This window comes from Periplaneta americana, chromosome 10 (assembly GCF_040183065.1).
Source record: "Periplaneta americana isolate PAMFEO1 chromosome 10, P.americana_PAMFEO1_priV1, whole genome shotgun sequence".
Taxonomy (NCBI): Eukaryota; Metazoa; Arthropoda; class Insecta; order Blattodea; family Blattidae; genus Periplaneta; species Periplaneta americana.
This window is the reverse complement of record NC_091126.1, coordinates 94338315-94352432: the sequence shown is the minus strand read 5'-3', so window position 1 is coordinate 94352432 and position 14118 is coordinate 94338315. Positions and strand designations below refer to the sequence as shown.

The 14118-nt window shown below is 37.0% G+C and overlaps 1 protein-coding gene across 5 annotated transcripts in view; it reads right to left on the bottom strand.

Annotated features, from left to right (window-relative positions):
* Window positions 1-14118, bottom strand: part of LOC138707899 (galactosylgalactosylxylosylprotein 3-beta-glucuronosyltransferase P-like) — a 697107-nt gene that overhangs the window by 200853 nt on the left and 482136 nt on the right. For all 5 annotated transcript variants that reach the window (XM_069837940.1, XM_069837942.1, XM_069837939.1 and 2 more), the window contains one exon: window positions 13637-13769. The gene's annotated coding sequence lies outside the window, so the exon portion shown is untranslated. The remainder of the gene's footprint in view (window positions 1-13636; window positions 13770-14118) is intronic.

Genomic DNA, 14118 nt, shown 5'->3' with positions numbered 1-14118 from the left:
CTACCAACGCTAGATAACCTCGCAGTTGATGCAGCGACGTCTACCGATTAAAATAGTACACTAAAATAAACAAAAAATTATGCATGCTTATAAGAACTACATGAATATCTCACACTCAGGATAGATAATTACGTATTTGTTGTCAAACCGAAATGTATGTTATTTTTTATATTAAGTAAACATTCAAAGATAAAATAATATTATGAGCTCAATCAACAACAACAGTCTTTAGCACTCGGAACAAGAATAAATTGTGAATAGAAAATAATATTTCTTACTTAGAATTTAGCAAAACTCTCAGTTACAAAAATAGACGTAAACATAACAATATTTATACGATACAGTTGAAGTGCAGCTTCCAGGTAAACAAACTGAGAACGATTCATTCACTGGAGATCTTCGAAAGGCAAAGTATACTAACCCCCTTCCGACGGAAGCTCAATCTTGCAGGCGTTGGAATGTTGTACTCATTTGGAGAATGTGGTAGCTGGATATACAATGTAGATGAAGTTGGATATAGTTTCAAGCTCTGTGCCAACCGCTAGCTGATTGAAAATTTTGAATTTGTATTGATCTATCACCTATCAAAATGAGTTTATTTATTTTCTTACTATTTTGTATAGGCTATTTGACTATTCTGTAATTTAAAATCTCCTTCTTAAAAAAATTTCTCTTTTATTGTCATGTACTCCGCACTATATAATTGAACCACAATATAAACTATTACTTAATTTTTTCGAAAATTTTAAATTATAAATTTCCAATTATATAATGAAAAAGAAACTTTTCACAAGGTATAGAAATCTGTTCCTCCCTCCGTTTAAACATTCCAGTTCACTATGTCTCCATCTTAAGATGAGAGAGAATACATTACTCAATTTTAATTTGAATCAATGGACACAACACAGTGAGCTATCTCTTACTATGAGTGGAAATAAATTTTTCTTCATACTATGCGTTGTAAAATAATGAGAAGAATTTATGGACCTGTTTTGGATAACGGCATGTGGAGAATTCGATATAATGAGGAAATCAACCAACTTATTAAATGAGAAGATTAAGATTTATAAAATCACTAAGGCTGCAATGGCTAGGACATCTAGAACGAATGGATGAGAATAGAATACCTCTAGAAGTGTTTAAAGCAAGATGTTATTCAACAAGGAAGAGAGGAAGATCTAGAATACGATGGATGGATAATGTGATGGAAGATCTGCAAATTATGAACGTGAGGAGATGGAGAGAAAAGATTGGAAATAGAAGAGAATGGGGACTGATTGTGAAGGAGGCCAAAGCTCACATAGGACTGTAGTGCCGAGTAGTAAGTAGGTAAATAAGTAAGTAACTCTACGTTGTACGAAGAATGAACCGCCGAATTTTGTTATAGCTAGCTTGGTTAGTGGTTTTTATTTTTGTTTGTTTATCCTTCTAAATGTTAGGGCACTTACACAGGAGCGACTTTTAGCCGCCAAGGTCGACTGCAAAAAGCAGTCGGTCTGCCGCCGACATGAGCGACTCTGCAGTCGATATGGGCGTTGTGTGTCGTCGGTTCCGGCGGCAGTCGAACTGCAAAAGGTGTGTCATTATTCACTCGCATTATAATAATGCACGTCGAGGAAGAACTATGTACTTTTATTATTTCTTCTCCGTCCTAGAATACATCGGATTCTCATTCAATAAGCGCATATGGCCAATTTCACTGCATTTTTCACGAGCTTCGTGCCTATGAAGATAATTTTCTTCACTACTTCAGAATGTCAGCGTTATCATTCGATCATCTACTGGAAAAAGTGACAGACGGTGCAGACCTAGGAAACTTTTTTCTGAATCTTCTGAAAGATCTGAGAGAAGGAAAGCTAGGAACATGCTGTAGGCCACCGGAGTCAATCGGTTGAGGTGCTCATCTGTCGATCCGGAGTTGCACTCGAGCGTGGGTTCGATTCCCGCTTGAACTGATTACCTGGTTGAGTTTCTTCCGAGGTTTTCTTCAACCGTAAGCGAATGTCAAGTAATCTACGCCGAATCCTCGGTCTCATCTCGCCAAATAACATCTCGCTATCACCAATCTCATCGATGCTAAATTATCTAGTGGTTGATACAGGTCGTTAAATTACTAACTGAAAAACACACTGCAGTCTCAAAACAAGGAGTAACTTCTCTTTTTCTACACAGATAAGCTTGAATGATTACAGAAAGAAAAATGCTGCTAATTTTGTCAAGGAAATTAAAATTACTACACCGAAACGTGCTACAAAATAAAAAGAGCGTACATGTCAGCTGTCATAAAAACCTATTCCACTAACTTCTGAGAAAGCTATGCCTCTTGTTACAAAATAAATATGTTACATCTAACTTCTGTACAAAATTTGGTCATAATCTGTTAGATAGAAGACAACTTATTACATTTGTCTAAATTCATTCCTATAATGGGGTAGTTTTCTTTACACAAATATAGTTAGAGCTTGTATACAAAAGAAATATGTTACCCTTAACTATTATACAATTTTGATGAAAATCTGTTTAGTATGAAAAAAGCTACTACTTTTACCCCTAAAATGGGACAGTTTCTTTTACACAAATGTAATGAGAGTTAATATACAAAACAAATATACTACCTATCACTACTGTGCAAAGTTGAATGAAAATCTGTTAGATAGGAAAGAGGTTATTAATTTTCTCTAAATGCACACCTTATAAGTGGTAGTTTCCCTCAAACGTAACAAGAGTTTCTGTACAAACAAATATACTACCTGTAACTACTATAAAGTTTCATGAAAATCTGTTAAATAGAAAAAATGTTATTAATTTTTCTCGAAATGCACTTTCTGTTAGGGGTAGTTCCCCTTGTACCAACGTAATCAGAGTTTGTACACAAAACAAATATACTATCCGAAACTATTGCACAAAGTTTTATGAAAATCTGTTGCATAGGAGAAAAGTTGTTAATTTTCTTTAGGTGCACCTCATAAGGGGTAGTTTCCCTTATAAAAACGTTATCAAAGTATACTACCTGTATCCACAGTACAAAGGCTCATGAATATCTGTTAAATAGGAGAAAAGTTATTAATTTTTTCCAAACGCACCTCCTATAGCGGTAGTTTCGTTCATACAGGTACAAACGTCGGCTAGCCAGAGTTTGTATACAAAAAAAAAGTACTACTTGTAACTACTGTACAAAGGTACATGATAATCTGTTAAATAGGAGAAAAGATATTAATTATATCCAGCTAGATTTACGTTTGGACCACTGCGTGCCGCCAACCTTGGCGGCTAAAAGTCGTCCGTGTGTAAGCAGAAAACGCTGCCGCCTGTCGCGGGGACCGATTGCAAGACAGCGCCAAGGTCGGCGACACGCAGTGGTCCAAACGTAAATCTAGCTGGATATAATTAATATATTTTCTCCTATTTAACAGATTATCATGTAACTTTGTACAGTAGTTACAACTAGTACATTTTTTTGTATACAAACTCTGATTACGTTTGTACTTGTATAAACGAAACTACCCGCTGTAGTTTGTGCGTTAAGCAAAAATTAATAACTTTTTCTCCTTTAACAGATATTCATGAACCTTTGTACAGTAGTTACAGTTAGTATATTTGTTTTACATACAAACTTTGATAACGTTTTTATAAGGGAAACTACCCTTTATGGGCTGCACCTAAAGAAAATTAATAACTTTTCTCCTATGTAACAGATTTTCATAAAACTTTGTGCAATAGTTTCGGATAGTATATTTGTTTTGTATACAAACTCTGATTAAGTTGGTACAAGGGGAACTACCCCTTAACCTATTTAGAGAAAAATTAATAAATCTTCTCCTATTTAACAGATTTTCATAAAACATTGTGCAGTAGTTTCATTTGGTATATTTATTTTGTATACGAACTGAGATTACGTTGATACACAGAGGGTGTATTTAGAGAAAAATTAATAACTTTTCTCCTATTTAACAGATTTTCATGAAACTTTACAGTAGTTACAGGTAGTATATTTGTTTTGTATAGAAACTCTTGTTATGTTTGAGGAAAACTGACACTTATAAGGGGTGCATTTAGAAGAAATTAATAGCTTTTCTCCTATATGATAGATTTTCATTAAACTCTGCACAGTAGCGATAGGTAGTATATTTGTTTTATATACTAACTCTCATTATATTTGTGTAAAAGAAACTGTCCCATTGTAGGGGTGAATGTAGGTAAAATTAGTAGCTTTTCTCATACGAAACAGATTTTCATCAAAATTGTACAGTAGGCCTAATTAAGGGTAACATTTGTTTTGTATACAAGCTCTAATTACATTTATGTAAAGAAAACTGCCCCATTATAGGAGTGAATTTAGACAAATTTAAAAAGTTTTCTTCTATCTAACAGATTATTATGATCAAACTTTGTACAATAATTAGAGGTAACATATTTATTTTGTAACAAGAGGCATAGCTTTCTCAGAAGTTAGTGGAATAGGTTTTTATGAAAGCTGACATGTACGCTCTTTTTATTTTGTAGCACGTTTCGGTGTAATAATTGTAATTTCCTTGACAAAATTAGCAGCATCTTTCTTTCCCTGATCATTCAAGCTTATCTGTGTAACAAAGAGAAGTTACTCCTTGTTTTGAGACTGCAGTGTATTTTTTTAGTTTGTTATTTAACGACCTGTATCAACCACTAGGTAATTTAAGCGTCGATGGGATTGGTGATAGCGAGATCTTACATGGCGAGATGAGATCGAGGATTCGCCATAGATTACCTGACATTCTCTTACCGTTGAGGAAAACCTCGTAAAAACTCAACCAGGTAATCAGTTCAAGCGGGAATCGAACCTACGTCTGAGTGCAACTTCGGATCGACAGGTGAGCACCTCAACCGACTGACGCCGGTAGTCTGCAGTATGTTCCAAGCTTTCCTTTTCTCAGAACTTTCAGAAGATTCAGAAAAAAGTTTCCTAAGTCTGCACCGTCTGTCACTTTTTCCAACAGATGATCGAATGATAACCCTGACATTCTGAAGTAGTGAAAAAAATTATCTTCATGGGCTTGAAGCTCGTGAAAAATGCAGTGAAATTGGTCATATGCGCTTATTGAATGAGAATCCGATGTATCCAATATTTTCTATGTTTAACACGTCTTTCTCTAGGACGGAGAAGAAATAATAAAAGTAGCTCTTCTTCGACGTGCATTATTATAATATGAGTGAATAATGACACACCTTTTGCAGTTCGACTGCCGCCGGAACCGACGACACACAACGCCCGTATCGACTGCAGAGTCGCTCATGTCGACTGCTTCTGCCGTCGAAGAACAGCTCATATCGGCGTCAGACCGACTGCTTTTTGCAGTCGACCTTGGCGGCTAAAAGTCGCTCGTGTGTAAGGGCCGTTAGAGTAACTCCAAACATAGGTTTATTTGTTAGTGTTGCAAAAATTATTGTTTGTATGTCTTGAGGCGTTTACCTGCCGATCCGAAGTTGCGTTCGGGCGCTTGGGCTGATTACCTGGTTGGGTTTTTCCGAGGTTTTCTCCAACCATATGGCAAATGTCAGGTAATCTATGACGAATCCTCGGCCTCATCTCGCCAAATATCATCTCGCTATCACCAATTTCATCGACGCTAAATTTAATAACCTCGTAGTTGATATAGCGTCGTTAAATAACCAAGCAAAATAAAAATGTGATTATAATGCGTGCAAAGCAAAAACGTGAGTTGAAACTACCATAAATAATAATTATTAACGAAATAACAACAAACAAAATTTATTGTAATAATTGAAGAAATGGCTATATTCTCTTATCATGAAATGGTGCAGTATTGATATTAATGATGGAATAGTTATTGCGCAAACGAATATAGAAAATAAAATAAAATATTCGTAGGAAATTTATCCAGATCCTTAACTCATTCCAAATTTCAGAGTTTTCATAAAGCAATACTTTCAAAGGCGAGCCACTTTCAGTTTAATGGATTACTTAAATATATGCCAATTCTGGCTGAAATAACCGAGTTCTGCACTTCAGACATCGAGAAACTGTTTCTAATGTGCCGATACTACAATAGAACTCCAACTTACGGCTTTAAACTGCATAAATCATGCAAGAGAAATGAAACTGGGGGTTTCCTTTTTGTAGTTTTTCTGCTGCCAGGTTTATTTATTCACTGCTACAACATCTTACAATATCACGATGTTTTTTTTTTTTTAAAGTCGTACATAAAAGAATGTAAGCATCCCAAACAGTTCGACGGAGAGACTCACAACAGCCCACAAAAATCCTGAGAATAGCTTGCTGACTAACTTACAAACATGAAGACACAAAATACTCTTAGAGATGATTCCCTTCCTGACGCAGTCAGACATTTTTCAGCTTCTGACGAAGACTTCACGTTTCATTTGTGTTATGTTAGGTTAGGTGTCGGTGACTATGGGCGGGTTAGGCCGACCCCTTGGCACATCCGCCATACTGAGACCTACTGCGCACCCCGAATTTATGGGATGAATGAGGATGAGGGTGTACCAGCCCACCGGCCGCATGTGACCTCTTATCCGCTCACTGAATGGGGGCCTCCTATTCCCCCTCGCTCCAAGTTCACACCGTTTCTTTTTGTACTTCCTATAGAAAAGAAAGCTGTGAGTGAGGTTCAACATTTTAATCAAACATTAGCCCTAAGCTATTTATGTCATATCTTGCATACTCCGAATAACAATAATTGCACTGCACAAGCAAACTGTGTACCTAGTATTACAGAATCGACAGCTTTATTATTATACTCTATATCTTTACGTAAAATACGTGCTGGTGCGTTCACCTGTCGAGAGGTGCATGGCTTTACTATGTTGTGTATCTTTACGTAAAACTACGTATTGGTGCATTCAACTTTGAGAGATGCATGGCTTTACTATGTTGTATATCTTTGCGTAAAACTACGTGTTGGTGCGTTCACCTGTCGAGATGCTGCACATCTTTACGTAGAAGCACGTGTGGATGATGTGAGAAATGAAACGAGGTTGTGTATGCAGTCATCATTATTTAATGGGCGAAAATCACGGTACGCTACAGATTGAATGAAATCATACACAACACGAATAGGACAATGATAAGTATGGTATGTGGTGAATGCATTGCAGGCAATCGAAATTGACAAAGGGCGACATCCGAAGTCACTTGATGTCATGTGTCTTCTGTTTACAATCTGACATACTGTTTCGACCTTCATTTCACTTGTCATTCAGTCGTTTATGAATACGGTACAGTACGGGATGGCTGCATACACGTTAGCAAATTTAGTTCCAACAGGATGGCGCATCAGCACACTTCTCATCTGGAGTACGACAACAACTCGACCAAACATTCAAGGAGAGGTGGATAAATCGAGATGCACCAATTGCTTGGCCGCCTTGATCACCGGATTTAAATTCTCTCAACTTTTTCTTGTGGAACTACATGAAGAGTCTTGTTCATGAGATCCCTGTACAGTCGGAGTACGATCTGCATACAAGAGTTGTGGCTGTGGCAGAAGAGATTCAGCACACACCAAAGAGGCCTATTCTTGAGCGTGTGAGTGGGAAAATTTTTCGCAGATACAATTTAGCGAACGTCATGATCACTACTTGGAGCAGCTCTAGTAGTGCGCGTAAGTAAGAGTTCGTTGACGTGGCTGAAGTGGGAGATTTGAAATTAATTCCTTACATTGTAACACTGAAACGGTAATTTTCCGAACATGGATTCCGCATCAAAACTTTATCTATTAAGATGCGTGTAGTAGGAATTATGAAACAGCCTGTATAATACCAAGAGGGCAGCGATTTTACTACAAAATTCACTGTATATGATACTTATAGCAAAATATTTTAACAGCGTGAACATCTCAAATTTCACTTTGTCATCGTCTGTAGTTGCTTTCATATAATTATTATTACAGTATAGCCTACTCTCGATTATCCAAACTAAAGACCGGGAAGAGGTACCCGGATAATGCGAAAAATGGATAATACGGAAGTTTATTACTTTCCATGTACTATGTAATATATAACCTATTTTATGAACAAATACTTATAAATCTATATTTAATTTAATATTTACTGTAATAGACACACTAGATGTATATCATTTTACACATAACAATAAAATTTACTTACAATTTCATACTGTAGAAAACGATAGCAAATTTGTTTTCCCACCCTCTCAACGGAAAACATTGACTTCGAAGTAGCAAAGCTTAGTTCACAACCTACCATTTTAATTTGAAGTCCAGTATAATTTTTTTAATGATTTCTTGTCACTTTATATCAATAAGTAATCAGTTACTTTTAAGCGTAAGCCACGCACGGGTAATCCGAAAAACACAAAAACCGCGCGCGGATAATCGAGAGTATATTGTGTTTCGATTTTTGTAATCTTTTACATTTAGGGTGGGTTCGTCTAGCGACAAGCAATCGCCTTTTCTACGTTCCTTTCCGGTCGGTTTATCGCAGAAGCAATAAAATCTCATAAACCACGTTTTCCTTTCTAAGTGGTACCTACCCTTCCCTACATCAAAACTGAAGATTCTAACTATTTAGTATTTTTCTTTTCACTGCCTCGTGTCAGTATATATTCTGCTTTTTGTGTGGTTATAACGGCAACTTCGATTGATGTATTTAGGAGAGGCTATGTGAATAAAAGGAATAGTTTTGTGTACATACAGTATTGGTATTATGTGATAAAGAAGCAGAAAAGTAACATTGCTCCACTTGTCAAAAGTTTAAACTTGGTAGAGTTAGCTCTGGATTTAAATTAGTAGGTAATTTTACGACGCTTTATCAACATCTTAGGTCATTTGGCGTCTGAATGAGATGAAGGTGATAATGCCGGTGAAATAAGTCCGGGGTCCAACACCGAAAGTTACCCAGCATTTGCTCATATTGGGTTGAGGGAAAACCCCGGAAAAAACCTCAACCAGGTAACTTGCCCCGACCGGGAATCGAACTAGCTCTGGATGTAGTGAACTCGTTTATATTGAACATTCGGCTATAGTGAACCTAAATCGCTGGTCGTGACCTCCATACATTAAAAAGTATATTAATATTTACGTTTATAGTGAACCTAAAAGTAGAACTTTCTCAAGAAAATGTAATTTTAAAATGGCCAAAATAGTAATTTAGGAAACCCTTTCTCCTATAAACTTGCAAGAACAAACTCTCAAACCTTCTACTCCTTAAGTGCATTGAAAAACAAAGGATTTGTTCAGCTTCCTGGACAGTTTGAAACGTGTTAAAGAGAGTAGTGTACGCTGTGAGGGATAAATGAAGAATTAGTTCTAACTCCTTTAAATAGGTTATTACAAGAATAGGAAGAAAAAGTGTTTTCTTTTGTAAAAGAGAGTAGAGTGATGACCAAAGGGTAAATACAGGAAAGATTACAGTATAATGGTCCTCAACCCTTCCTCTCGCATCTTTGTAAAAGTGAACCCGGGGAAATTCCAAGGCCGAGTACATAGCATACCTCTAGTGGGAAGAGGTGCGAAATCGGTCAGTGCCTACTACCTACATGGCCAGATTAGATTCAAGTTTCGAACTGTGAACACCAGTCGAAGGATGTCGAAGTGTAAAGTGTTTAAGTTCGAAGATAAAGAGAACATTAGTATTGATATTAAACGTGGTCTGTCCCAAACAGACATTAATACTGTATGTATAGTATAAAAACAGACACTTCGGTTTTAGTTAACCTCGGATATAGTGAACGAAATGTGCTGGACCGCAGAGGTTCATTATAACCGAAGTTGACCGTATTTTCAAATTAATTTAGAGGATCAGGATAAGTGTTCACTTCAAATGTTGTGTGTAGGCCTAATACTTGTGCAGAAAATCTAAGACAGTGGCACAAAGAGATTAATTCATCTATCCCATTTGAAGAGTTCACTGCAAGAATGATGGATGTCATTTGGAATACATTTTGCAGGAGAAGCAATTGAAAGTTTGAAATGCTTAGCGCTCAAAGCTTAACTGTGATTTTCCGATCATTACTGGACAATGACTATCAGTGTTAATGCCATATAACTCTCTAATTACATTCTATATGTCTTAAGCTATGCATTGACAGTCTTGGTTCATTTTCGACAAGAAAGTGACATCCATCATTCTTGCAGTGGACTCTTCATTTGGTATTCCAATGATTTTACGTGAGCAACAAAATCATTACGATTGTTTATTAAGGAGAACAAGGAGGTCATTGTGTATTCAAACCTGTTGTCAGCAGTAAAACCCGCGCCTCATGGACCAGATGTTCCAATTTCGAAACCAACAGCAACGTTACAAGAAAGTGGAACTTCATTAATCTTGAATATAGAAGAAAAAGAGGAAGTAGATCTATATTTTGCACTAGATTTAGAAGATAAAAATCCACATTATTTCAGTCAATTAGACTTGAATAATTTAGTACGCGCCTTGGGCCTACTAATGAAAAGAACGAACTTTTATTCTCGACATTCATAGAAAAATATTCTTAGTTCCTGGAACAACGTATTAGTGGTATAGAAATCGTGGGGAAGAATTCAAAAGAATTTCATTGCGACATTCTTACTTTGTTTGGTCGTCTAGGTCTAAGAACAGTGTATAACACGCAAGAGTGACCCAAGCAAGAGAAATTTAAGTGTGTTCTTCTTCATATTGAAAATAAACTTGCGTCAGGGGCAATAGCTCATTCAACGTCCCTTAAAGAAGCTTATGAAAATGTACACTTTTTAAATAGAAAAAATTAAATAAAATTAACAGAAATAACATACGTGCTGTGGAAAGAAATTATGCACTATTTTATTGGGAAAGGAATGTGGATACACAAAATGTTCATGGTTTCTGTGTGAATGGGACAATAAAGCCAGGGAAAGACAATGTAAAATTTTAAATTGACCTAAGAGGCGACAAGAAATGTAGGCTATCAACTCTCTCATTAACTGACTCAGAAAAACATTTGCTACATCCACTGCACATCAATTAAAAATATGCGCGATTGAAGGAGTTTGTAAAGGCTTTGCAAATAAGTTGTTCTTGTTACTTTTACTTAATTCAGAATTGTCGATTAACCGAAGCAAAAGTGAAAGAATGCATTCTCAACAGTCACAGGACGCTGCACTTGGCCTATAAGTGCCTTGAACAGTATCGAGCTTCCGGCATGTGTTTGTTCCATATGTCTTTGAAGGGGAGGGAAGAACATTTTACCTAATTTTCTGGAACCAAAATTCGTTTGGAAATGTCCATCCTAATACAGTAGGGGTAATAGGTTGTTCAGGTTAGGCGAGAGCTTGCAAATTAGTTTTCGCGTCAATGCACTCCTGAAATGAAACCGACCAATCAGACTTCAATCTCTTTCACTCATAATAATTTGAGTCTTCATTTCAGTAGCACTCATTTTCAGCATCAATTGTTTGTACGGACCCAGAAACAAAATTTGGGCCACCTACCCCTACAATGAGATTTTTACTAAAATTAAATATTTAATTAAGTGTTAATTTTATATAATCTCTTAAAAGTTGTAAATTAGATTTTTTATAAAGTTCTAAATCTCCCTATTAGCACCTAAAAATCCGCTCCCTAGTCATCACAACTTTCCCATGACATATCAGGAATTATGTCAGAAAAGTTATATTTTTGTGCTTCAAACTTGTAGTGATTTACCCCATCCCTAGAAGCAATAGGTTGGCTTAAACTAGATAAGAAAAGAAATTTACATTCACTTCTCTTTCTCTTCGAAATCTTGAACTCTTCTATTCCTTCGTACCTGTCGTCTCGCTTCACTTACCTTTCTTCCCAGCATAATCTGAACACACGCTCTCTCCACGAAACATTAATAAAAATACCATCCTATCGCACCTCCTCATACTCATCCTCTATCACAATAGCCCTGCCAAGACTCTGGAATTCGCTACCTGCTAGCATCAGGGACTGTCGAAATAAAATTGAATTCAAACGCAAACTTACTGGGCACTTGGTCAGTAATTGAGACTCGTTGAGACATGGTTTATTGTAAATAGTTTCTCAATCTATCACAAAATATTTCAATATCCGGTAATTTCATCACTATATAATGTTGTTATCCTTACTTACAAATGGCTTTTAAGGAACCCCGGAGGATCATTTCCGCCCTCACATAATCACACCATTGGTCCCTATCCTGTGCAAGTTTAATCCAGTCTCTATCATCATACCCCACCTCCCTCAAATATATTTTAATATTATCCTCCCATTTACGTCTCGGCCTCCTCAAAGGTCTTTCCCTCCGGTCTCCCAACTAACACTCTATATGCATTTCTGGATTTGCCCATTCGTGTCACATGCCCTGCCCATCTCAAACGTCTGGATTTAATGTTCCTAATTATGTCAGGTGAAGAATACAAAGCGTGCAGTTCTGCGTTGTGTAACTTTCTCCATTCTGCTGTAACTCCATCCCTCTTAGCTCCAAATATATTCCAAGAACAAGAACAAGAACCCCATTCTGCTGTAACTTCAACCCTCTTAGCTCCAAATATATTCCTAAGAACCTTATTCTCAAACACCCTTAATCTCTGTTCCTCCCTCAAAGTGAGAGTCCAAGTTTCACAACCATATAGAACAACCGGTAATATAACAGTTTTATAAATTCTAACTTTCAGACTTTTTGACAGCAGACTAGATGACAAAAGCTTCTCAACCGAATAATAACAGGCATTTCCCATATTTATTCTACGTTCAATTTCCTCCCGAGTGTCATTTATATTTGTTACTGTTGCTCCAAGTTATTTGAATTTTTCCACCTCTTCAAAGGATAAATCTCCAATTTTTATACATATTTCCATTTCGTCACAATATTCTGGTCACGAGACATAATCATATACTTTATCTTTTCAGGATTTACTTCCAAACCTATCGCTTTACTTGCTTCATGTAGATTTTCCGTGTTTTCCCTAATCGTTTGTGGATTTTGTCCCAACATATTCACGTCATCTGCATAGACAAGAAGCTGATGTAACCCGTTCAATTCCAAACGCTCTCTGTTATCCTGAACTTTCCTAATGGCATATTCTAAAGCGAAGTTAAAAAGTAATTTTATTATTCTGGGTTTAATTTGTAATTTAGTAAATACAAAACTATTCTTTGTTCTTACCTTCTATGATAAGCCTAGCTTTCATTAATCAGGTAATCTTTTCGTACTTTGATTTTTATTGTAATTGCAATTGTAAATTTAATATTAATTGTAATTTTATTATTCATATTATAGTTGTAATCCCCTTGTAGAGGGGCAGAGAAGACCTGACGGCCTTATCTCTACCTGGTTAAATAAATACTAATACTAATAATACTAATACAATGTCCCCGGATATCAGGTAAAAAATCTGGTTGCCTTAGTTTAGATACTGCGGGAATATTTGGTTCCTATTTGTTATTGCAAGTGCGAGTGAAGGGGAAGCGGACACCACGTGGGGTTGTTTGGCTGCAACAGCGAGGCAAAAAAAGAAACAAAGGAAGACGCATACGCCACCCTACGCCCGCGCCGCGCCGAGCCGCCGTTAGCGCTGACCTCGCTATCGATCTTACCACGGCAGTGCGCTTCATGTCCTCTCCCCCTTCCATGTAGAAGAACTGGACTCATTTTCTACACTGCGGTTAACAGTTCGTGCGATTCGACGGAGAAACTTACTTTGATGCATGTGTTGAGTCTAACTGCTGCGAGGCGCCGAGGTCCAGAGTTCCATGTTCCTGTCAGAGCATGGAGGTGTCGAGGCGAGGGCCGGATCCTCCTTTACTGCACCACGCCTTCAGCAAACTACACACTGTAAAGAACAAGGGACGAAATTAGCTTTATTTCCTCCTCAGTCAGTTCTACAATATGACATATATGACCATAGGATAAGATAACTGGATTTCCATACTCAAAAGAACCAATCGCAAATCTGCAGAAATGAAGGAGGTACAAGCACGCTGAATCATTTCAATACAAAATAGTTGTTTCCGTGTCGGCGAATCTCTCTTCCATAGTCCGGGTCAGCTTACTTCATACCCTAAGGGTGATACCTACCATCCCCCCCCCCATTACTAAATATGCTAGTGGATTGTGGTGATTTTCTACTTTGCAGGTTGAATTTTCTTTTGCCAACTTCGTTTTCGAATTTCGATACTGAT